This window comes from Schistocerca americana, chromosome 11 (genome assembly GCF_021461395.2).
Source record: "Schistocerca americana isolate TAMUIC-IGC-003095 chromosome 11, iqSchAmer2.1, whole genome shotgun sequence".
Classification (NCBI taxonomy): Eukaryota; Metazoa; Arthropoda; class Insecta; order Orthoptera; family Acrididae; genus Schistocerca; species Schistocerca americana.
Window position 1 is genome coordinate 52382442 of NC_060129.1, and position 24049 is coordinate 52406490.

Sequence of the window (24049 nt, forward strand, 5' to 3'; positions counted from 1 at the left end):
CGTTATAGACAGTTTCAAAATCACGCAAAACCTATGATGCTTATGGAACACTAAATCTGTATCTCGGTCACTATCCGCCTGATTCTAAGACATACTACTTAAAACATGTGCGCAATAGCTATTCTAAACTCTGCTGAAATTTCATTCGAAACATGTACACCGATTCTGGACTTCTGGGCAAAATTCTTCACATTCGAGGTGCGTTCACATATTCTGTTCTATTTTTTGGTAAGAACTTCATTTCTTAAGCAACAGCAATGTTATCCTCTTCAAAATATTCCCCAATACATGCTATACAGTTATGCCAGTGCTTTTTCCAATTTCCAAGACACTTCAGGAGCTCTCTCTTCGGGACAAGTTATACGTCTCTTAACTGTGCATTTTTATTCTTATCCATGCTTGTAAAACCGCTGTCCTTTAAGGCCTGCTTTGAAACGATTATACCGCTTGTCTGCCCTTGGTTTACTCATAACAGTCTCACGAACAGCAATATTTACCATTTCTAAAAGTTTGATACACTTTATTCCATTCTTATAACCAAATTTAATACAAATTCTCTAATTAATTTTTATACAAAACAAATAATGGTTGATGCTACCAAAACACATGTAACCTTTCTGACAGCTGACAACGCAGTAAATACCCAATATGCTTAACATTGTACACATACTTTTGAGGCATGTTTACAAAGACAGTGACAAAAAAGTAGTGCTAGTCGGACTAATACAACACAGAAAATTGTAAATTTCTGCTCATTTTTTAAATACTCTTGGTGTTGCAAGAGTTGTTAAGTTTCAATGCAGCTCTTCAAAGAAAACTTCTACCTTTTAATAGAAACACAAAATAAGAACAAGCCTTTAATTCTACAGATTGATTGCATTATATGGGATTCGTTTTACGAATAGCAACAGCGGAACATACATTCACATGAACAGCCATTCGGTTCTATGTTGTAGTCTAATACTGACTTCCGTTCTTATGTAAATGATATTTACTCTATAATGTTGTGTTTCGGAAGAAGCTATCGTTTTTTTGTATTCCTTATGGTCTTAATGCATTTGTATAAAAATGACCGCAGCCGAGACGTAATTCTGTACACGGCGTCGCCACAGATGTAAAGCGTGTGCAACGGCACGGCCGGCACTACGTTGTGAAACAGCCTGTAGAAGCGCCCTGTGACGTAGCTGGGTTCGCAGAGTGTGGACTCGCTCACTCGCTCTTCAGTTTACCGACAGACTGTATCTGGAACGCCGTTTGGTTGAATTTAATCGAATGTAGTACTGGAACAATTGTCGACATTTTAAGATCTGATTTGCAGCTTTTTCACGGATCATCAATCGATGTGAATAGTAATTCGTAGCTCTAATATCCTTTTTTGTTTCCTTAGCACTACCTGAATATCTTAGTTTAATGTTGTGAAGACATCCATGTTCTCTTCGTCAAAATACCGTCCGATACTGCAATCCTTCATATGAGAGATGAGATTTGGATACTCGATGAACATCGCCATATCTCCGAAGAAGAATTACATCAAGTTAGTCAAATTCTTTGCCAACATGCGAGTTTAACTCTGCGCCGGCTGTAACTGTCATCATTTCATTAATTGTGGGACTTTAGTCTTCTGTTTCGCGTTGGCTGACAGGTGTTCCGCCAGCTCTAGCTACAACTTTGTACGCATCAGCAGGCATTTATTCAAGGCCAGATGTGAACTATAGTTTTCATTCGTTTCTAGATCGAATACAATTTGGAATGCAGTGACAATTTCTCCTTTAGCACCTATACTGAACTGAACGTTAACCAACATATTCATGAGTGTTTGCCATGAACTAAATTCTAAATAATTAGTATCTTTAATTGTCTACGCTAGTAGAGATCCTGTAAGATGACATATTTTCTCTTGTACTATGAATATTGTGATAGAAGTTGCACACATGATACATGTTGCACCGGGTAATGTCATTTGGAAACGTGAGTTGTACTAATGTTTCTATAAAGTCAGGCGTAGAAAATATTACGGCATTCAGTTGATGACCCTCCAGTGCACCTAAGTTGTTTTACTTCATCCTGTGAATGGCTGCATGTGAGTATGTTAAACTAACCCGAGTGGCCATTTCTGCAAAGACAAATATTCGATAGGTTTATGTCACCTGGTACTAACGTTGATAATGTCGAGGATGATGAATGTAATTTCGTCTACTTCTCTTATCCACCTGCTCAGTGCATTGCTGGTCTTTCATTTTAGAGGGCACTACAAGTTTAATTATCAATCTTTACAATAACCCCACCTGTGTGATGCCTCAAATCATAATTAGCGCCCCAGTGTAATGCACCAAGATATAGATCGGTATGCAGTGCTCGTCTGAATCGAAAAGGGCGTAGTCGATCGCTTTCCAGTCTTACTTCACGTTGCTCGTTTGTTTCTGCGGTTCGTGATGCCTTTTTCTTCCGTGCTGCAGGTCTACATTGACCAACAGCTCGTTCTAAAGATGGCGTAACTGATTTAAAGGAGGAAGGGAGCAAATTGGGGCTCAAACCCGTAGAGATCTAGGTCATTAGAGTCGGAGCACACGGTCGGAATGTTTCAATCCGGCAGTTCCCTTTCAAAAGAACCTCTTCAGTATTTTCTTAGAGCGACAAGGTAATCACGAAAACTGAAATCTGGATGCACAGGTTCGAAATCTTCATATTCCATTATAAGAAAACAATTTGGTAACGACTGCATCATCTGTACCGCTTGATAGCGAAAATATTACTTCGCGGCAACTATTACAATTAGTTTGTAAAAAGAACAGAAAATTGTGTCGGTTGTGTTATGCCGAGTTGCAGTTTGAAGTTTATAATCAACACCACTTATAACGTCACACACGAACTGAAATGTCATTATCCGTGTTTAACTCACTTCACATACTTCATACATACGGAAACGCAAGAACTGCAGCTGAAGAATGTGACACACACAAATATGTTAAAAGGCCACGCACACCACCTTTTCGAAAATAAAATTTGGGTACATGTCTATGGTAACGCCTCAATGTTGACGCACCTGCACACACGGATAGCGTTTTCGCCTGCCGCCACTTGCATTCAATTGAAAGTTGGCAGCTCCCGAGATGCCTCTCAGTTACATTTCCAATGTGTGTTATTGCTGTTAAAATGTTTGCTTAATTTTTTTCATTAATTGTTCACGTTTTATCTTGGCGTGTTTTTTTCTCGACACTTCCAGTTTCTAGATTTTTCTTCGACAACTTTAATACAATCCAGAAATCTCCGTTTGTTGACACACAACAAATCAGCAAAGTTTAATCGCAAATGATCGAGTAGTATAGAATCGAAGGAGGGACAAATAAAGAAACATTCATATATATATTACAGTTCTTGTGTTGCGTTTTCTTGTTTTTGTAATATGTGCCACCGGAGCAGTTGACGAATATGCGCATCAATCAGGTTACGTAAAGCTGAACCGTTCTTTCTCAATTAGTGATATACCCTAATGTTCCTCCTGACAAAGGATTTTAATTTTACCGTGACTGTGTCTAATGGTCAAGGTACGGGACTATTTTCGTTTCTCTATGCAATCCTATTGAAAGGAGGCAACAACTGAATAAACGAGACTAGAATCCCGTGCTACGGTGGCAGGTTCGAATCCTGCCTCGGGTGTGGATTTGTGTGATGTCCTTAGGTTAGTTAGGTTTAAGTAGTTCTAAGTTCTAGGGGACTGATGACCACAGCTGTTAAGTCCCATAGTGCTCAGAGCCATTTGAACCATTTGAACCTAGATTCCCAGTTCTATTAATAATATAGTAAATTGCGATTACATGCAAGGAAACGGTCGCCAGCCTAATTAGGAAAAGTGGTATCAAGAGCGAGCATTGTTGATAAAGGGAGTTAACTATTGGGATCGACTTTACTTGGTACTGAAATTATGTTTTGGAAATAAGACACCAAGCAGTGGCTCAATTTATCAAGCAATGTAACAGAAGTTTTGCTTGAACAACACAGAAGGATACTAACCGTTTTTGCAACAAGTGGCTCACAACAACACTTATATATTAAGGCAGACACCGAATGATTATTACAAGTGAACAATTATTAACTGTGGAACAATGCTAACTTCTACAAGAGGTTCTACGATCAGCTTACCTGTGGGAAAATAGTGTCCTTGAAACATTTTCTATCCTTGCTCAAAAGGGAAGCTGGGACTGAGAAGGGAGTGAGACAGGTTTGTAGCCTATAACCGATTTTATTCAATCTCTATTTTTGAGCAATCAGTAAATGAAAACAAAGAAAAATTTGTATGCCGAAATAAAGTAAAGAAAGGAGAAATAAAAACTTTGAGGTTTACCTATGACGCTGTAATTCTGTCAGACAAAGCAAACGAGTAGGAAGAGCAATAGAACAGAATGGACTGTGTCTCGAAAGAATGATATGAGATGAAAATCACAAAAGCGAAACGAGGGTAATGGAATTTAGTCGAATTTAATCAGGTGATGCTGAGAAAATTAGATTCCGAAATGAGCCACTTAAAGTAGTCGATGCGTTTTGCTACTTGCGCAGCAAAACAACTGATGATGGTCGGAACGGAGATGATGTAAAATGTAGACTGGAAATGGCCAGAAGACCATTTCTGAAGAAGAGAAATTTGTTAACAACTAGTATAAGTTTAAGTCTAAGGAAGTCTTTTCTGAAAGTATTTGTATGGAGTGTAGCCATGTATGGAAGTGAAACGTGGGCGATAAAGAGTTTAGACATGTAGAGCATAGAAGCTTGTGGTGTGAGATGTATTTCCACACTACCACATCTCATCACACAAAACACTGATTTGAGTAATGAAAGAGGCCAAGATTCATTTATTTGCCAATGTATAGTATTTAACTATGCATTGTAATGATGTATTTTTGACGATTTACAAGGAGAAATGAAGCCAGAACCACTGACGCTCCTAAGAAACCATTGAGTAACTCATCGAGCATGTAAAACATCGATATTAAAGACATACTCTGCAGACTTTTGAATATTAAAGAAAAACAAGCGCGCAACCCATTGTCCACTGCTGGACGATATCAGTCTCTTTTCATCTCCTGTATAATACGGACGCACCATTACATGGGCTTCTTTGTTAGACTTGTCATTTGTTAAACCCTACAGATAAATACTGTCATTTTGTTGGATGTGGGACTAGCATGTGTGAAAAACGCAGATTGGTTAATGAATGGACATTTCTACGTGATTTGTAAACTTTTCAAACCACTCAAGTTCTGTCATTGTTATTGACGTAAGTGTTAACATGTTTTATGTACGTTAAGTCCAAGTTCGTAATTATAGTGTCAATTACCCTAAATCTGTATTTGCTTAGTTATTTACTTTCTATGTGTCAAGTTTTTTTACAGAGCCAACCGTGTCCGACATGTCATTGCGCGGACATAACAGTCGAGGCCGACGTTAACATACTACTTATATTCCCCCCTTGTAATATTCCTCAAACTCAGTTTTAAAGTGGCCCTTAGGTACTTTTTTAGTGCGAATGAGGTCTGGGAATTTCTTAGCTAACTTTGCTTCTCCGACCGCACAAAGCCTCACTGTTCCACAATGGTACGCGGCACTTCCTAAACGGGAACGGGAGGCACGCAAGTATATGTTGCTTCCCCTCCCCAGTCTGATGCTTAGTAATAATAATAGTAATAATACTTCCTTACATCGGATGTGGCGCCCGAACAGCGACATCAATCAAAATTATAGCTGATCCTCTTGTTTTTAATATCATGTGGGCCCGGAGACGGAACTTTTCTGGAAAGGACGGACGTGGATCATATTCTGGTGACTACCAACAGAACGATAAAATACAACTGGTGGCCGTAATTGCAGTTGCGAGTCGCTGTTTCAAGACAACGCAAAGTGAGTAGAATCCTTTGTGTTTGTGAAAACCCTGCTTCTGTAGTGCATTTTCTGACATTCAAGTGCTGCGCTCATTTAAAATCCTGCTTTCCCGCCAAACCCCGCTTCATTTCGAAAATTTATTCAGATTAACTATCTTAAAAACCTTTCTTTGAAATTTTTAAAGTCAATTTTGTTGAAGTGCAAAATTTTTATTGTATGACTGTATACGTTCTCTTGTTGTCATTCTTGTCATTCAAATCCAAGATGTGGAAATAGAGCGTTGGTGAGGGACGGCAGCATTGTCTTCAATTGTTTACATTTGGTGGAATCCAAATCGTCTCTTTTGGGTCGTGCTATTCAGTTTTCATTGCCGCCACTGGCAATTGACTGTTTTAGTAACTCAGAGATAGACACCCCGTGTGAGCAGTACAGTAGTGTATCTAAAAATATTACCAGTTGGTCTATCGCGAAGTCTTTGGCTGCAAACACGGCAGAAGACAAGCGAGTGGATAATTCCGCAGATGAACTTCCAGAAACAAACGGGGGTACATACCACGTCCGCTCGCGTGCAGTTTCTAATCGCCCGGAGTCTCGGCAAGGCGTGTTAAATGTAGAAGACGAGGAGCGTGAGCTAAGATTCGGACAAACATCACAGATCAGTCAATCGGATAAACTTGACTTGTGTACTGAAATGTGCCAGAGAGAAAAACGGGAACGTGATGAGAAGGAAAGGCATCGCGAAGAGAAGGAATAGGACGAGGAACCAGCCTTCTTCTTCTCCAACTTAAAATCGGACATGGAAACTGAATTTGATTCTACGGGAGGTAACTTAAAGGCAGATGTACGAGCTAAACTTGACTAAAGGACGAACTAAAAGAAGGTCTCAAACGTGAAGTAGATGCGATTAAAACCGACTTACGTGCAAAAATAGATAGTAACATTTCCACGGTGGCAGATCAAATTGTGAAGTAGGAAAATCAATCGCCAACCAACTTCAGCTTCAAGTAACCGCTTGCCAGTCTGAGGCGGTGAAGACGCTGAAAAACTTCAAGGAAGTGTCAGGACAGGTCAATAAGCTTCAAGATAATATCAAAAAATAGGCGATAAAATGACAGAATTGTCAGATGACATGTCAAAGGTGAATAATTGAAAGTAAAATAAATTTCCGAAGAAGTAACTACCGAGCTCAAAGACACCGTAAAATCAGCCACCTTAGAAGACTTAGCTGCTCTCGGAAGTTCAGCAGACACAGTTTGTAGCGAGTTAAGACACATTCGACGTGTCTTCACGAAAGATTTACAAGAGTGGAAAAGCAAACTTGAAGGTCAAATTGAGACAATGCTACAGCGCTTAAATGACGTCTAAAATAATGACGCGCATGGGGAAACCAAAAGCGAATTACCAACCGTGAACAACTCGACGGAATATTTCGACCACCAGCAACAAACCTCCGCACGATCAGTACCGAAGCAGGACTACCAACCTTTACAGCTGGAACAAATAGCTCAAGTATCGCTTCGGGAATCTATTGAAAGAAGAGTGTGTATTGAAGCATAGACTCTTCCAAATATTGATACCAGAGAAAAGAAACATTCACCACCTCGTATTTTTAAAAGGATTTTCTGGCGTATTTCCAGAAAGTTGGTCACACAGCCATAGCATACAGTTTGTTATCGGATGCATCCAAGGAGACAATGCGTTATAGGGAACAGAGATGGTCGATAGATGTCATACCTATGCCGAATTCAAACACCAATTTTTGCATTAGTTTTGGAGCTCAGGAGTATGGCAGAGACTTCGGAAAGAAGTGAGTAATGCTGAAGCTTGTCATGCCAAATTTGTGAGTCTAAGGAGGTATTTTCAGAAGTACTTGAGGATGATTCGCTCTTGGGGTACACCAATCACCACTAAAGATGTAATGACGATTCTCAAATCTAAATTGCCTATATCGATAAGGGAAAAATTAGTAAACGTTCCGGATGACGACCAGGAGATGTTCTTATCCGTGTTCGACGGTTTAGACATCTATAAAGACGCGCGTGTTCAGGACAACCACAGCTACGGATATCAGACGCCAAGCGCACCGGCCGCCGAAATACACGGCAGCCAACAGGTAAACGCTAACTGGCAGTCAAGTGACGGAAAGAACAATGGAAACAATGGGAACGGCAACCAGCGGAGCAGACGTAACAATAATTACAGACTAGACCCCATTTACAACGAAATTCCGAAAAACTATGGCAATGGCTACAGACGTAGTGGATACGGCAACGGTTACCAACGTAAGAACTACGGTAGGAACCGATACGGGGAACAAAACAATGAAAGCTACCAAAATGGGTCGCGAAATCATAACAGTTTTCAGCAGCAGAACCAAGTCATGCAATACCAACAAAATGCACCACCACTGCGAGCAACGAATCCAAAATATCAGCAGCAGTTTAAACAAAATCAGAAGCCGCGTGGAGCATACAGTCCGACCATACTCTACACCTAAGTCAGGCCGCCGCCGAACTACAATTTTTGCAACCAGCCGGGATTCGTACCAACGGTAACATGGTATTCAAGCTCTACCGTGACGAAAACAGAAGACAATAGCACGGGCGCTACGTCAAACGGTAGCAGCTCAGCACAAAGGGAAGCGGAAAACCGGAAGCAGCTGGTCCAGGCCTCCGTGGGTTGGCTGCTGAATGCGCAGGGGGCGACTTCATGTCGGAGTTAATAAGTCTCATACGCAGAACTCAGATATACGTGAACAATTAATAGGAGAAAAGGTGACTAAACCTACAGAAGACGTATGGCAAGACCGAGTACAAGCTTCTGCGCAGACCTATACATCGCTCATTTACCCATCATAACAATTGTAGATACAGGTACAAACGTGAATGCAATGTCGTTGTGTGTTTTCAGAAAAGTATCTGCCATAATCCAAGTACCCACTTTACCGGTTCAAGGCTGTACAGTTACCAGTGCTGTGGGTTCCGTGATTCAAAGAGTAAACCAGTCCGAACAGAATCAGTGATAATTGCATGTGTGTGCTTAGTCGTGAAAAATCTATCCATTCCTTGCATACTCGGTGCGGAGTTTCCCCGCAAGACAAGAGCAGTAATTGGTATTTATAACGGTACACGGGTACCCGGGTTCGATTTTCGGCGGGATCAGGGATTTTCTCTTCCTCGTGACGACTGGGTGTTGTGTGCTGTCGTTAGGTTAGTTAGGTTTAAGTAGTTCTAAGTTCTAGGGGACTGATGAACATAGATGTTAAGTCCCATAGTGCTCAGAGCCATGTGAACCATTTGAACCACCTATGCGGTTTGGCAATCCAAGAAGGCAGTCGATAGAGACGGGATAAGATAAATGATCAAGAGTAACATTATCGAAAACTCTGATTCACCCTATTGCAACCCCTTAGTTCCTGTTATGAAGGAAGATGTCAGCGTAAGGTTGGTACTGGACGCTAGCAACATTAGTAAAATAATATCACCGGTTTGCAGGAGGCCTGAACCGCTCGAAGAGCAATTCCAGAAATTTAGAGGTTTAAGGTATCTCTCTAGTTTTGACCCAAGACGTAGCTACTGTCAGGTCTGGCTGTCACAACAATCGAGGAAGTATACAGCATTTATTTTCGCCGGCCGGTCGTATCAGTTCAAAGTAGTTCCGTTTGGTTTGAATGTCAGTTCTGGAATATTTATTGCAGCTTTGGATTGCGTTCTGGGACCAGAAATTTTAGACAAAGTGCGGTGTACGTCGACGACTTGCTAATTACCACCACTTCATGGGAAAACCACATCCAGCTGATCGAGAAAGTGTTCAGAAGGTTCACGGACAACGGAGTTACTGCCAACCTCAGGAAGTCAAAATTCGGGAAACAAGAGATCAAATTCTTAGGCCACGTGTCATCTTCAGAAGGAATTCGACCGGATCCCAAGAAACTTTCAGCTATAGAAAACTTTCCTACGCCCACCACGAAACGTCAGCTTAAAGGGTTCATTGGAATGGTGTCATTCTTTCGGCGTTTTCTATCCGGACAATGCCTTCACCACCCGTCATTACACAACCTGTTGAAAAGAACGTTTCGTGGAATTGGACGGAAGAGTGTAAACGAACTTTCAAGGAGATAAAAGAAACATTACTCTCTAGTGATATGTTGAACCATCCAGATTTAGATGAAGACTTCTGTACATCTTGCGACGCTTCAATTAAGGGTCTAGGCGCTTGTCTCTTCCAAGAAGAATAAGTAAACGGAGAGAAGAAAAGTAGAATTATCAGTTTCGCGAGTCGCGTATTGACGGAGTGTGAGCGAAACTACTGTGTAATGGAATTGGAAGGTTTAACCGTCGTATGGGCATTTCGGAGATTCAGTTATTATATTTATGGTCGAAAAATAAAAGTTTATTCCAACAACGTCATAGGCGATGTCCTATCACGCATGCCGGAGGGAATGCCCGAAAATCGTGAATTTGAGGGAAAATTACGGAACGGACAGATATCGTTAATGGAAGACCCGCTTCACTGAGACTACTACCTACAGCTGTGCAGACAAATGAAGAAATTGCATGACGCCGATAGAAAATGGAATAGAGGGAATACTTAAGATAAATCCTCAACACCGGTTAGCCGGCCGTAGTGGCCGAGCGGTTCTAGGCGCTTCAGACTGGAATCGCGCGACCTTTACGATCGCAGGTTCGAATCCTGCCTCGGGCATGGATGTGTGTGATGTCCTAAGTTAGGTTTAAGTAGTTTTAAGTTCTAGTGGACTTATGACCTCAGATGTTAAGTCCCATAGTGCTCAGAGCCATTTGAACCATTTGAACCTCAACACCAGTTAGCGAAATGTTACAAATTACTTGAAGGAGTATAAGTTCATCGGACAACAGAAACCGGAAGAGGGTGCGTGTGCATACCCACGCCTATGTGGAGCATTTGTTATGGTATACCCACCTGTCTTGGGGACACTTCGAACCTATAAAATGCAAGAAGGAAATATCGATGTATTGTTACGTTCCTAATATGCATGGAAAAAGGGTACACTAACTCCTAAAAAGTTGTCTAGAATGCCAGAAAGCCAAGCCATTTAATCTGTCTAATGCTTTGGCATTAAACCCCACATTAACCCAGAAACCAGGGCACGTAGTAAGTATAGACCTCGAAGAACCACTCCCGAGAGTAAAAATAGGTGCGAAATAGCTTGTGGCACTTCTAGATCTGTTTACAAAACGTATACGTACGCGACGAAGTCGTCAGACACGCAGCCGACTGTAAGAAGAATACAGCAGGATTACTTCCCACGTTTCGGCAAACCGGAGGCCATACTTCCAGAAAATGCCTCGAACTTTATCGGCAAACAATGGAGAGGTTTACTTGCAAAGAACAACATCAAGAAAATTTTGATTTCGAAATTCAGACCACAGTCAAACTCGACAGAACGCGTATTTAAGGAATTCAACCGATTCATCCGCACATAAATTTCGACACGCCAAACAAAATGGGTGGAATTTGTAACCCCGTTGGAGCAGATAGTCAACAACCGGCCCCACATGTCAACCGGTTACACGCCACCAGAACTAATGTCGAATCAAAGGGAACGCAACGAGTGGATCGATCCTATACCTAAACTTCAGAGTGATGAAGAAGAACTCGATGTAAAACTCAGACAGGCCATGATTTCACATACTGTTCATGTGAATATCAGAAAGAGAGCACACGATAAGAAGAATGGGAAGTGGTAGACTACAAACTCAATGAAAAAGTATTAGTGAGGACGCATTGCAAACCTTCATTACTGTACCGTCTAAATAAAAATTGGAGGTACTTGTACGAGGGTACGAACATAATTTTGCCCAAACGACACAATGGTTGCTATCTCATATTCGATCTCCTGTCTGGAAGAATAAAGGGTGTATACCACCATTAGTACATTAAGAAGTATGCTTCGAGCCAAGAAAATAATAATGACCATTGAGGAAGATTTTGCCGATCACATCTACAAAAAGACCGCTGAAAGACAAGAAGAAGAATGAATCCAAGAGTCAAGACATTGCCGCACAGAAAACAAGAAAGAAGAAAAGAAAATTACTAAGGAAAGTCGCCGACCACATTTACAGGAGAAATTATGGACTTAGTTTTGAGTTTGTTTTTAAGAAAATTAAGTCCTACGCGACTGCTGGCCGTGGATGACGATTTATATTGAGGTTTTATTTGAATACAAAGGAAAGACGTAGCCGTTGAGCCGACTTCAGACATTCTACATGATGAATTTTGTAGGATGTAAGACGAAGGAACAGACGGCGCGACACGATGGAGAGAGCACAATTATTCGTAACCACCGCATGTAACGACAGATATAGACGTGCGGATGATAAAAGAAACTCCAGCGGCAGGTGAGATAATGAACCACGTGGACTGAGCGGTAAGAAGAAAAACAAGGCAATGTACGACGTGAGCCTGACGGAAACATTCACAGAATTTATCAGTCATTTGTCCCTTGGCACGCCCAGCTTAAATATTTGCGGATCACTGCGCGAAGCGAATACTACAGAGCGCGGGAAGACGGGATAATGCGACCACGCCTATTCAAAATGTAAGTTTCCACATTTAAAGATATACCCCTCTGAGAATGCTAGTTCATTGACTTTAACAGTGGCAATTCAAAATATATACACGGACATTTCCCCGAATATAGAGACCTATATAACAATAAATGCATCCGAACTAAAGACTTATGTCAAGTACCAAGTGTACACTAAACACGAACAGTGGTGTATGGTTCTTCAGTTTCTCCACTCGTATTTTATGACGAAGCAAATCTCTGGTGAACAGCCTCGTATGAGTGTGGATAGGACACCATATTTCGGCAATCGACCACGTTGCCATCATCAGGTGCGCTGATGCACCCGAGATTTATTTCGTAACAGTGGTACAGTCAAAAAAATGGCTCTCAGTATTATGGGACTTAACATCTGAGGTCATCAGTCCCCTAGACTTAGAACCATTTAAACCTAACTAACCTCATCCATGCCGGAGGCAGAATTCGGGCTGCTCCGCTCTGAAGCGCCTAGAACCGCTCGGCCACAACGGTCGGCTGGTATAGTGATTTCGGAGCGGAAATAAGATATTACTGAACAATGTATAAATGTAGTGAGCGAATACTGACGCTACGTTTGTAAATCTGATGTTCACATCCTTATCCCTTGCCGTATTAGTGGTGTAAACTTAGTGTAAAGCATTACCTAAACCACAATTTTTTTATTGGTTCATGATAGAAAATAGGCACCAAAAGGAACAGAAGTCACGGACATTTATCCACATGGATGAACATTTAACATAATGAGACTCCAGCTTCTTAATGTCCCTGTCTTGCCCACGTAACTGTAGCGGGATTTTGAATTTCGACGCGCTACACTCGTTCCCTCAGACATAAATTATACCGTCGCAGCGGTATGAGCGCTCGCCGGCAGAGAAAATACTAAAATTGTATCTCTTTTTTTGTTTTCTATCCGTCTATTGTCTCTCGAGCGCAGAAGCTTAATGCAGACGTAAAAAAATTATTAGCTAGTCTTGACCTGATTTTGATGTGTAGACATATTGAGGCAGTTATGAAATTCGGAGGATGGAAGTAGCAAAGTAAATTAAATTGCATTCGGGATCAAAATGATTTTAATTGGCATCAATTAGTGATTCCTGGATGATTGCAAGATTTCGGAGCAGACTTTTCACGCAGAAATAAAGTAGGAGATTTTTGAAGACCTGGAAGCCGCACGAAAGAAGACATGTTAACATGGTAAAAGATGAGCTCTTATCTATGCCATTTCCCCCTGTCAGTTACATTTTGTTATTCTCTGTTCTTTTGCAATAATTTTTGTAGTGGAACTTGGTTGACCTTTTGCTCAAAAACGCCATAGGGACCCACCCAACAATAGCTTTTCCGAATCACGAAGTCCGATAGCTTTTTCTCTAATACGAAGTCCGATATGCATTTCATTCTTTCCCTTTTTCACGGTCATTTACGATTTTAAAACCCGCTTTTTATTCACCATTTCTTCCCACATTTTCAACTTTTTCTTTTCTTCTCTTCTTTTTCTTCTTTTGTATTAACCACTACAACTGGCGACCGTGACAGGACAGATTGTCTAGTAACGCCAGACAATCGTCAAATCGATAAGTTTTGCGAGCCACACGCTCACGGAGTGCGAGAGGTCGTACTCTGTGACGAAGCGGGAGGCTCTTGCCATTATTTGGGCATTCTGCAAGTTTCGCTACTTTCTTTGGGGTAAACATACTCGCATATACACAGACCATCAAGCCCTTTCTTTCTTGCTATCATGCAAATTGCTTCATTCACGACTCACCCGGTGGTGCCTTTCACTCCGAGAATACAGCTTCGAAATTATTTACATTAAAGCTGAATCAAACGTAGTAGCCGATGCCCTGTCCCGTTTGCCGCAAGGCATACAGGATTTTTCGACTTTCAACCTTTTCTTTTCTTTTGTTCTCTTCTTTTTCTTCTTTTGTATTAACGACTACATAACCATGTGAAGATGTGGTGAGACCAGACCACAAACTACCATCGTCAACCCACGGCGTTGAACGTCAAAGTGTTTCGTGTTCATGTGCAACATGCAAATTTGTTAGTGTAAATATAAGCGATAAGGAAATACCACGCTATTCACACAAAAAAACTTTACAAAAGAGAGAAAAGCCCCGAACTAACTAAAACATCGTACAAATATACAGATAATGATTAGTGTATAAGCAATCTACCTTTGATTTTAATGTTAGGTTATAAGTTTCTCTCTTTTCAGCAGGACTGAATTTATTAAACAATATGGAAGCTAGATCAAAGTGTCGTACAGTTACTTTTCAAGAGTGAAGGTCAGCGCCTGTGCATAGACAGAGAAACTCAAATAACCGTGGCACCGACCACAGTGAACTGAAGCATAATAGTGCGAAAACAATGGACCTTAAGTTCAAAGCATAAACACTTCTATGCACGTATTTGATAAATATTGTGGATATTATGATATATGTGTTATTTAATTTAATTTAAGAGTGCGATTTTGACAATTTAGATGAATGCATGTACTGTGTGCAACTACATCTCTGGAATTACGCATGGATCACGAGAATGCAGTAGTTCTCGTTCTCCACATGGGAGACGATGTGATGTATTTTCACACTGCCACATCTCGTCACAGAAAACACTGATCTGAGTAATGAAAGAGGCCAAGAGCCATTTATGTACCAATGTATAGATGAATCCAGTACCACTGACGCGCCTAAGAAACTATAGACTTACTCAGCGCGCATGTAAAGACATCGATATTAAAGACAGAGTCTGAAGACAGTTGAATACTAAAAAAACAAGCGCGCAACCCATCGACCACTGCCGAAGATATCAGTCTCTTTTTATCTCCTGTACAATACGAACGCACCATTACATAGGGGTCGTTATTAGAATTGTTATTTGTTAAACCCTACAGATAAATACTGTCATTTTGTTGCATATGGGACTAGCATGTGTGAAAAACGCAGATTGGTTAATGAATGGACATTTCAACGTGATTTGTAAACTTTTCAAACCACTCAAGTTCTGTAATTGTTATTGACGTAAGTGTTAACATGTTATATGTACGTTAAGTCCAAGTTCGAAACTATAGTGTCAATTACCCTAAATTTGTGTTTGCTTAATCATTTACTTTCTATGTGCCAAGTTTTTTTTTTTTTACAGAGCCAACCGTGTCCGACATGTCATTGCGCGGACAGAACAGTCGAGGCCGACGTTAACATACTACTTATATTCCCCCCTTGTAATATTCCTCAAACTCAGTTTTAAAGTGACCCTTAGGTACATTTTCAGTGCGAGTGACTTCCGGGACTTTCTTAGCAAACTTTACTTCTCCTACTGAACATCGCTCGCACGAAGCCTCACTGTACCACAACACATAACCAATGAGGAAGTACGAATAGACCTGGAGAGAAAAGAAACTGGTGGCACAACCTAGTTAGAAGAAGGGATCTGTTGACAGGGCACACACTGAGACATCAGGAGATCACGAATTTAGTACTGGAGGGAAGCGCGATGAGGGGGTGGGTGGGGGGCGGGGATTAAAGTCATACAGGGAGACCAAGTAATGAAAACAGTAAACAGGTTGAGAGGGATGCAGGTTGCAGCAGTTACTTGGAGACGAAGAGGCCCGCACAGCATAGAGTATCGTGGAGAGCTGCGTGAAATCAGTCTTTGTACTGAAGACCATAATAACAACAACCTTACTATTATTTCAGTATTCAAATAGCATTTGCTTCTTTATACTATTTATCAAAAATGGGATATGTGGTGCCTGGATGTAATATAATCTCAATAGTTGTAGACAGGTGCTTGTTATAGCACACAAATATTAGAAAACTTGCACGTGCACATCACTAATGCTGTAATTGTTATATGAAACTTAAATTTGCTTCAGCTGTTAGCATGAGGACCCTGAGACTAGTCCACTAGTAGACTCAGATGAAGGCTGTACATTTTAGTCACAACACGATATGACATACACTATTAACTGTGTATACATGACATCATAAACACTTTAACTTCAGACCTGCACAATCATCATTAAGCTTGCCCTTCAAGCCTAACCAGTCACTGTTATGAATTTGGTTTTTACAGATAACTGTTACACTGTACTAAGATTTGAAGACGAACAATCTTTAAGTTCGATACTTGAAATCTATTCTTGGCAATTACACTTTAATAAAAAATCAACTATCCTCGTACGAAAAAAACCTCGAGTACGTCAAAACTTGGCCTGACTGAATACTTATAGTGTTAACTACTCCACACAAACAATTTTTTGTTATGGGAGGTAATTAGTTTTCAGTTCAATGCTGGGATTATTGCAGCACTTGGAATAGGACCTTGTTTACGTAAATGATTGCGCATAAAATAAGAGTGCCCAACCCATTGTTTAGGGAACAAAAACTTATTATTCATTAATAGAACAGATAAGTGGTCTATGCAATTAGTCAGTACTCAAATGATTCTGTGAGATGCAGGTGGTGGCAGTGTCCATCTCATGTGGCTATTCAAAAAATGTGCCAAAAATATCCATAGCTCTTGCTGTATATTCTCTTCTTGGTACGGTATTTCAGTGCTAACCAGTAAATACCTTGAAAAATGAGCCTACGTTTTTCGACACCCGAGGCTACATAAAATAATTTTGCCGCTCTTCTTGCGTCGTTCAGTTCACAAGGTGTGAACACTTTGCGTGCTAGCCACCAATTTACTGTACGTGCAAAGGAGCCTTTCTTTCAAGTTTCAGACGATTACACACCTACTTCCCACCTGCATGAACCAGTGTTTCAACTGAAGTTCTAACGTTTCAATTCTTTCACAGACTATTAATTTTAGAATTACATCAAATTCGAGTAGCAATACACTTACGTTGTACACACTAATTTCTCTGCATTAAAGCAACACGCTGAGTCCTCCCTAACAAATAAATCCTCAGTTAAGTCACAAATTTCGCATCATACCCCATATAATCTTACTTTGGTAATAAGTGTGGTTATGGCAGTGAGTCAAATGATTTTATCGAAAATCGAAATTACTGCATTTACCTTACTGCCTTGATTAAAGCTTTAAGGAAGTCATGAAGGAAATGTGACATGTCCCCGTTTTCTAAATCCATACTGATTGCCAATGAGGTCCTTCTATTCAAGGAACCTCATTACGTTTGAGCGGAGAATATGTTGAAGAATCCTATAAGAAATGGATGGCAAGGATATTGCGCGGTAGTTTTGTGAATGACTCCTGCTGCTCTTCTACTAGATGGGTGTCTCCTCGAACTTCTTCCAACTACGGGGCACTGTTATTTGTACTGGAGATTTACAATAGATTTTGGTTAAGACAGAGGCTAAATCAGACGCAAATTCGGTGTAGGGTCTGATAGAGATTCCATCGGGCTTGGAGCCTTGTTAAATCTCAGCTGTTTCTCAACACTAATGACACTAATGGTACATCTATATCTGTCATCGTCACAAATTAGAGCAATACCCCACAATACCACCTCTAAAGAAACATTTCGGGATACTAATTCAGAGTTTCTGATTTTGCTTTGCTATGCTTAATTGCTGTCATTACCTGGTCTGCGAGTGTCTGAACACTACATTTTGTACCAGCTTTACACAATACTGGCATTTCCTTGGTTTTGTGAGAGATCCTTCCTATTCTGCTACAGTAGTCTTAGTAGGAGTGAAATTACGAAAAATCCAGGATGGAATGTGACAATATTACGAAAAGGAAAGTTGCAACTCACCACTGAGACGAAATGCTGAGTTGCAGATAGGCACAACAAAAAAGTCTCAGAGTTAAAGCTTTTGGCCAATGACGCCTTCATCAACAGTAGACACGCACACACACACACACACACACACACACACACACACACACACACACACACGCACGCAACTCACTCACATGACTGAAGTCTCAGGCAACTGAAACCACATTGTGAGCAGCAGCACGAGTGCATGATGGGAGTGGCGACTGGGTGTGGGGAGAGGAGGAGACTGTGACAGGGAGGGGAGCGACAGTATGGTGGGGTGGTGGACAGTGAAGTGCTACAGGTTAGACAGAGGGCAGCGGAGAGGTGGGGAGGGCGGGGAAGTAGCAGAAACGCAGGGAAATAAAAGGACTGGGGGTGGTGGTGGAATGACGGCTGTGTAGTGCTGGGATGGGAACAGGGCACCTTACTGGATGCATGAGGGCAGTGACTATCAAAGGAGGACGCCAGGTGGGTTGTGGGAACCTTTGTCAGTCACTGCCCTCACCCATACAGCTCCTACCCTATTCCCATTCCATCACAACATAACCGTCATTCCACCACCAAAGACAGTCTTTCTATTTCCCTCCTTTTCTGCTACTTCCCTCCCCCTCCACACCATTCCCATTCCCACCATCTAACAGGCAGCACTTCACTGTCCGCCGCCCACACATACTACCCCTACCCCTCCCCACCCCAACCTCCTCTTCACCCCCACCCTGTCGCCACTCCCATCATGCAGTGGTGCTGCTGCTCGCAGTGTGGTTTCAATTGCCTGGGAGTGCAGTCGTGTGTGTGAGTTTCGTTTGCGTGAGTACGTGTGTGTGTGTGTGTGTGTGTGCTTGTTGTCTATTGTTGACTGCAGCCTTAATGACCGAAAGCTTTAATTATGAGTCCTTTTGTTGAGCCTATCTGCGACTCGGTAATCTTAGTAGGTTAGACGAAATTCTCTTTCATTAGCCAAATACATCTCATTTACATCTTCCTACATGTAGCCCCACGCTTTGCCTAGTATTTATTGACCAGTCGTCTCTTTTTCTTTAGATGTTTCTTTAAAATGACTGCAGACTGTGGAGTGTCCCTCTTATCATGAACTGCTCTACATATGTACAAAGTGCACAGTTGACTGTTCTTATAAACCTGAACCGCAATTCTTCTACATGTTTTTCTCCAGAGCTAAATATTTCGAGTTTTGTATTGAAATAGGTCACAACTGCTTCTGTATCTGGTTTGCTGAACATATATGTATTCTGCTACATGTTTTAGTTGCCATTTGTACGTTGTAAATCAATGTTGCTTCATGGTCATTGATACTAGTTTCTGTGTGAGCTTCCTCAAAGAGTTATGGTCATTTTGAAACTATCAGTTGCAATATCACTAGTGGGCTCCCAAACAGTCTGTTTTAGTTAATTCTCAGACTACTCATTTAGAGGTGTTTCACCAGACGTCTTGTCACCCCCACCTCTTACTAAACTGTCATTTTCTCAGTCGATTGTTGCACAATTAACATCAACTTCAACAATTAGAGTGTGACTTGGAAACTTATGTAACAGTGCTTCGGTTTTCTCTATAATATTTTGTTGCATCTGGAGTAGATCTAGAAGTTGACATAGGGACCTGTTTCCAAATTAATGCCCACCAATGATACTGAGTCTTTTCCAGACAGCCTCACACGCAGTTTATGTTTCTGTTTTGGTTGGTACACTTTGTTTGTGACCTGGGACAAATGCCCTACTATCTCCATGTATATTTTCGATACACGCTGTAATTTTTATCAGTATGTCACTGTTGTCAGTTCCGCGTTTCCACCAGCCTTCTGTACCGGGTATTATGTGAGCTCTACTGGGCCTGCTTCAAACCCTGGCACGTCGTTATCGGTGATTCAGAAGTTGATCACTTGAACTGTAATACTCTCGCCAGTATGTGACTCTTCTTTGGAACTATTACTGACACTTTCAGATCCCTGTCGTTATCTGGACTGGATGAAGAGTAGTCTAATCTGAAAACCGTTGTGTCCACTCCACACCCAAACAGCTACCTGAGCAGCAGCCTCTGATGTGTACCAAACACCTGACCCATTTACGGTGTCTACTCAATCCCTTGACGCAGGTCCAAGAAATTTCAGGCTGCTTTGTCACAGAACCTTCGAACTCTGAGTCAGTAGTTACATTCGATTCAGAACGTGGGGGGCACGACCAGTTTTGCACTGCAGCAAATTGTCTCACTGAAGTTAGATGAGTGAGACCACCACTATCAACCTGCTCTGACAGTTGAATGATCCAAGTGTGGCCGAAGAGCGCGGTCAGCTGCCGGTTGCACCACGTTCCCTCAGCAATTGAGGGAATGGCCTCTTCAGCAGGCTGAATAAGGCTTCCAGCCATAGACAGTGAGTACACTTAGTCTTCCCTCACATCGTTTCTTGCATTTACCTAACAGATACATTCACTTGCCGTACATTTGAACTTCCTACTGTTAGGAAGTTGAAGTTAGTCTCACTGACTCAGTTTCGATTTCAGTGGAAGCCTGCACCTCCTATTTGTTGGTTAGGGTGATACGTACCGCATGCTGAGTCCTCCCTGGTCCCTGCTCCACTGTCCATGCAGCCTAGTCCTACCAATGGCAGACCACTCACAGCCAAGTGGATGGGCGGTGACAGATCATGTACTCTCTGTAGAAGCTGCTGACAGCCAAGAAGGATGAGCGGTGATAGATCATGAACTTCCTGTGCAAGCTTGTTACAGCCAAGTGGGTGAGTTTTGATGGATCATGTATTCCCTGTAGAAGCTGCCGACAGCCAAGTGGATGATTGGTGATATATCATGTACTTCCTGTACAAGCTTCTTACAGCCAAGTGGATGAGTAGTGACACATCATGTACTTCCTGTAGAAGCTGATGACAGCCAAGTGGATCAGCGGGGACAGATCATGTTCTCCGTGTAGAAGCGACAGCAGGAGATGGTAGTAACTCAGGTATCTGTGGCATATATGATACATTACTGCTGGTAACTCTCCAGAAACACCCATATACAGCAGCTTCCAGGCGACTGATCTTAACTCATGAACGTCAGCTAACTCTTCCCACGTTAGAGGACGGTGTTCACAGTAGGGCTGCAGTGTGGCTGGTGTAATGTTTTTCAGAACAGTAAACAAGTATCATTGAAGTAAGCCTGCAGATCCTTTCTTATGTTCTGGGCCAGTTAAGCTCCAAGTACAGCTAGTTACCGTTAAGATCTGAAGCAGTCCGTTCGCAAATCGATGTTTCCTTTATAGTGCAGTAGCATCTTCTATAAACGCTACTAATCTCGTGAAATTTTTAGAGGTTGTAGTCGAAAACCAAATGAAAATTGACGTTAGTTTACAGTAAATGGAGACAATGGGATACATGTTACTTACAACAAGCGCTACAGAAACACTGATTTTATGCGACACACGTACTACACATCACTGGAAACTTAGGAAAATTTTAAAAAATTTACGTCTATTCACTTTGATACACAATTAAAGATTGGATAAATGTTTCTTTGAATGAGGCTGCTACTCCGATAATTTTTATGGAGGATAAATGTTGATCGCAGCTGATTTTGCAGCGCAAAATACGTACCTGATGGTACATAGCGTACGAAAACGGAATATATTACAATTCAAGCAGGATTTAAATACAGTTAACACGAAAAATGTTTAAAATTCATGTGAAGTTTTAGGACGTGACTCTTAGAGGAGAATTTATCTGTCATATCTGATTTTACTTGGACACCAAGGAAATAGAGGAAGTCGGTTGTTACATTTTGAACTTGCGTGTCCAAGATGAACTCTGTAACATCAGTATGTCTCTAAAAAAAAGTTACGGTGTGGAACATAACACAGGTAAGTAAACCTTTGCGAAAATTCTACCGATACGTTACACAGACAGGTTACTTTTATCGCTGTAAGGGTCTATGGAATATACAAGATGATTTTTTCAACCATGTAAACACTCTAGTGATTTATCAATGAGAGGATAAGGAACAAAAAAGTCTGATGGTGCCCAGAAACGCATGATCCGTATGCCAGAGACCATTTATTCAATCATACTTTGTTACAGAAGCTGCAGTGTAATACCATGCTGCTACAGTTACACTATGCATGATATCCTCATAGAGGGTGGTACTGTTTATCGCACATCATGACCTAGGATGCAGGAAGTCGTGAAGGACGTACCCGAAATGATCAGACACTAGAGTTGGAAGAAAATGTAATGAGCAGTGTGGAAGGCGACCGCCATCTCAGTAGCAGGCAGTGGACCGGCCTGTACAGGGTAAGCCAGACGACCGTGTGGGACATTCTCCATGACGACTGTTACTACCGTTATCACTTACAGTGTGTGCAGGGCGTACTAGCGACAGACTTTCCACATAGGGAACAGTTCTGTCACTGATTTGTTCACCAGGCAACCACGATTCCGGGATCTGTGTTATCCATCCTGTTCACAGATGACAGCACCTTTACGTGGAGTGGTATCTTCAACTCTCATAACAGGCATCTGTGGGATAGTACGCAGAACGCCCATGGTATGGTGACAGCGAATCATCAGCATCGGTGCAGCCGGTATGTGTGGGCCGGAATAATTGGCGGCCGTATTTTGGGACGAGCCTTCCATCCACATCGCCTAATAGGCCTGAACTATCGGCACTTCTTGCGGGCGTCTTTCTGGAAGAAGTGCTATTGATGATTCTAATGGTTATGTGGCTGCTACACTTTGCCGTTAACGTCCAGACGCATCTCAAGGGTGTCTTCCCTGGTTGATGGATTGGAGAAGGTGGTCCAGTTGCATGGCCTGCTCGTTCACCGCATCTCAACCCGTGCGATTTTGGGTTATGGGCGAGCTCAAGAAGTATCCTGCAAGTGTAGCGAGTTCCAGATGTGGAGAGACTAGAGCAGCGTATTCATCCTGCCCTCGACGCTGTTCGTATGCAGCCTGGCCGGTGTGAGCGTGGGAGACAGAGCACGCTACGGCGCGTATACACGCATGGATTGAGGCACATGGAAAGCATTTTCAGTACATACTGTAACTGTCGCTGCGTGGTACAGCGACTATTAGACTGCAGTCTTCGTAACAGTGTATGATTGAATAAATGGTCTCTAGCGTGGAAATCATTCATTTCCGGACGTAAGTTCGTTTGACCTTTCTTGTTCCGCATGCTGTAATCGATCAATCCCTAGAGTTTGTACACTGTGGTAAAAAACACCCTGTATACGCAACATGATGACCAAATGGCATTCCAACTGGAGCTTCCTACAGTACCAAAGGCAATGATACACTGATACCCAACGATATTGCGCAGTTCCCTCGCAGTATTCCTATGACTGCCCTGTGACCCAAAGCTCTTACTCCAACAAGTTCACGCCTGTGTGTACCACGGGTGGGTCACGCCCATCTCTGCCAATTATGTTACTTGCATAGCAAAAACGTCTGACGTACGTATTGCCTATCATGCAGGAGCAACGAACTGTACTGAATACAAGTTTGTGTGACCTTTGCACGAGAGATTTCTGAACAATTGATGTATATTTATTTTATTATATCTTCTCTCGCTGTTCTAAAAATAGAACCTCGATATATTGAAGTAGGCTACTATTTTAGTGTGTTTGAATAAGACAAGCAGGGAACAGGTGGCGCAGGCAGCTGGAGGGAAGCTTACACACGCTCGCCTCCCCACGGCGCCGGCGAGGACGCATCAAACCAGAAATAAGGCTACCGTGATTAAATAAACTAGCACCAAAAGGACCACTTGGACCATGAGTAACGGATGAAACACTTACCTGAGTTGTCGGCTGTTACACTATGTCCGCTGACTTCTGTATACGATTCCGGAAAATAAATT

The 24049-nt window shown here is 41.8% G+C and overlaps 1 protein-coding gene and 1 long non-coding RNA gene across 2 annotated transcripts in view; both read right to left on the reverse strand.

Annotated features, from left to right (window-relative positions):
• The window catches only part of LOC124553230 (ankyrin-3-like), a 96685-nt gene that overhangs the window by 59065 nt on the left and 13571 nt on the right, over positions 1 to 24049 (reverse strand). The window lies entirely within an intron of this gene.
• On the reverse strand, positions 1250 to 24044 carry LOC124553806. The gene is made up of 2 exons (XR_006968139.1): positions 23988 to 24044; positions 1250 to 1512 (listed from the first exon to the last, which is right to left on the reverse strand). It is a non-coding gene; the product is annotated as an uncharacterized LOC124553806 (long non-coding RNA).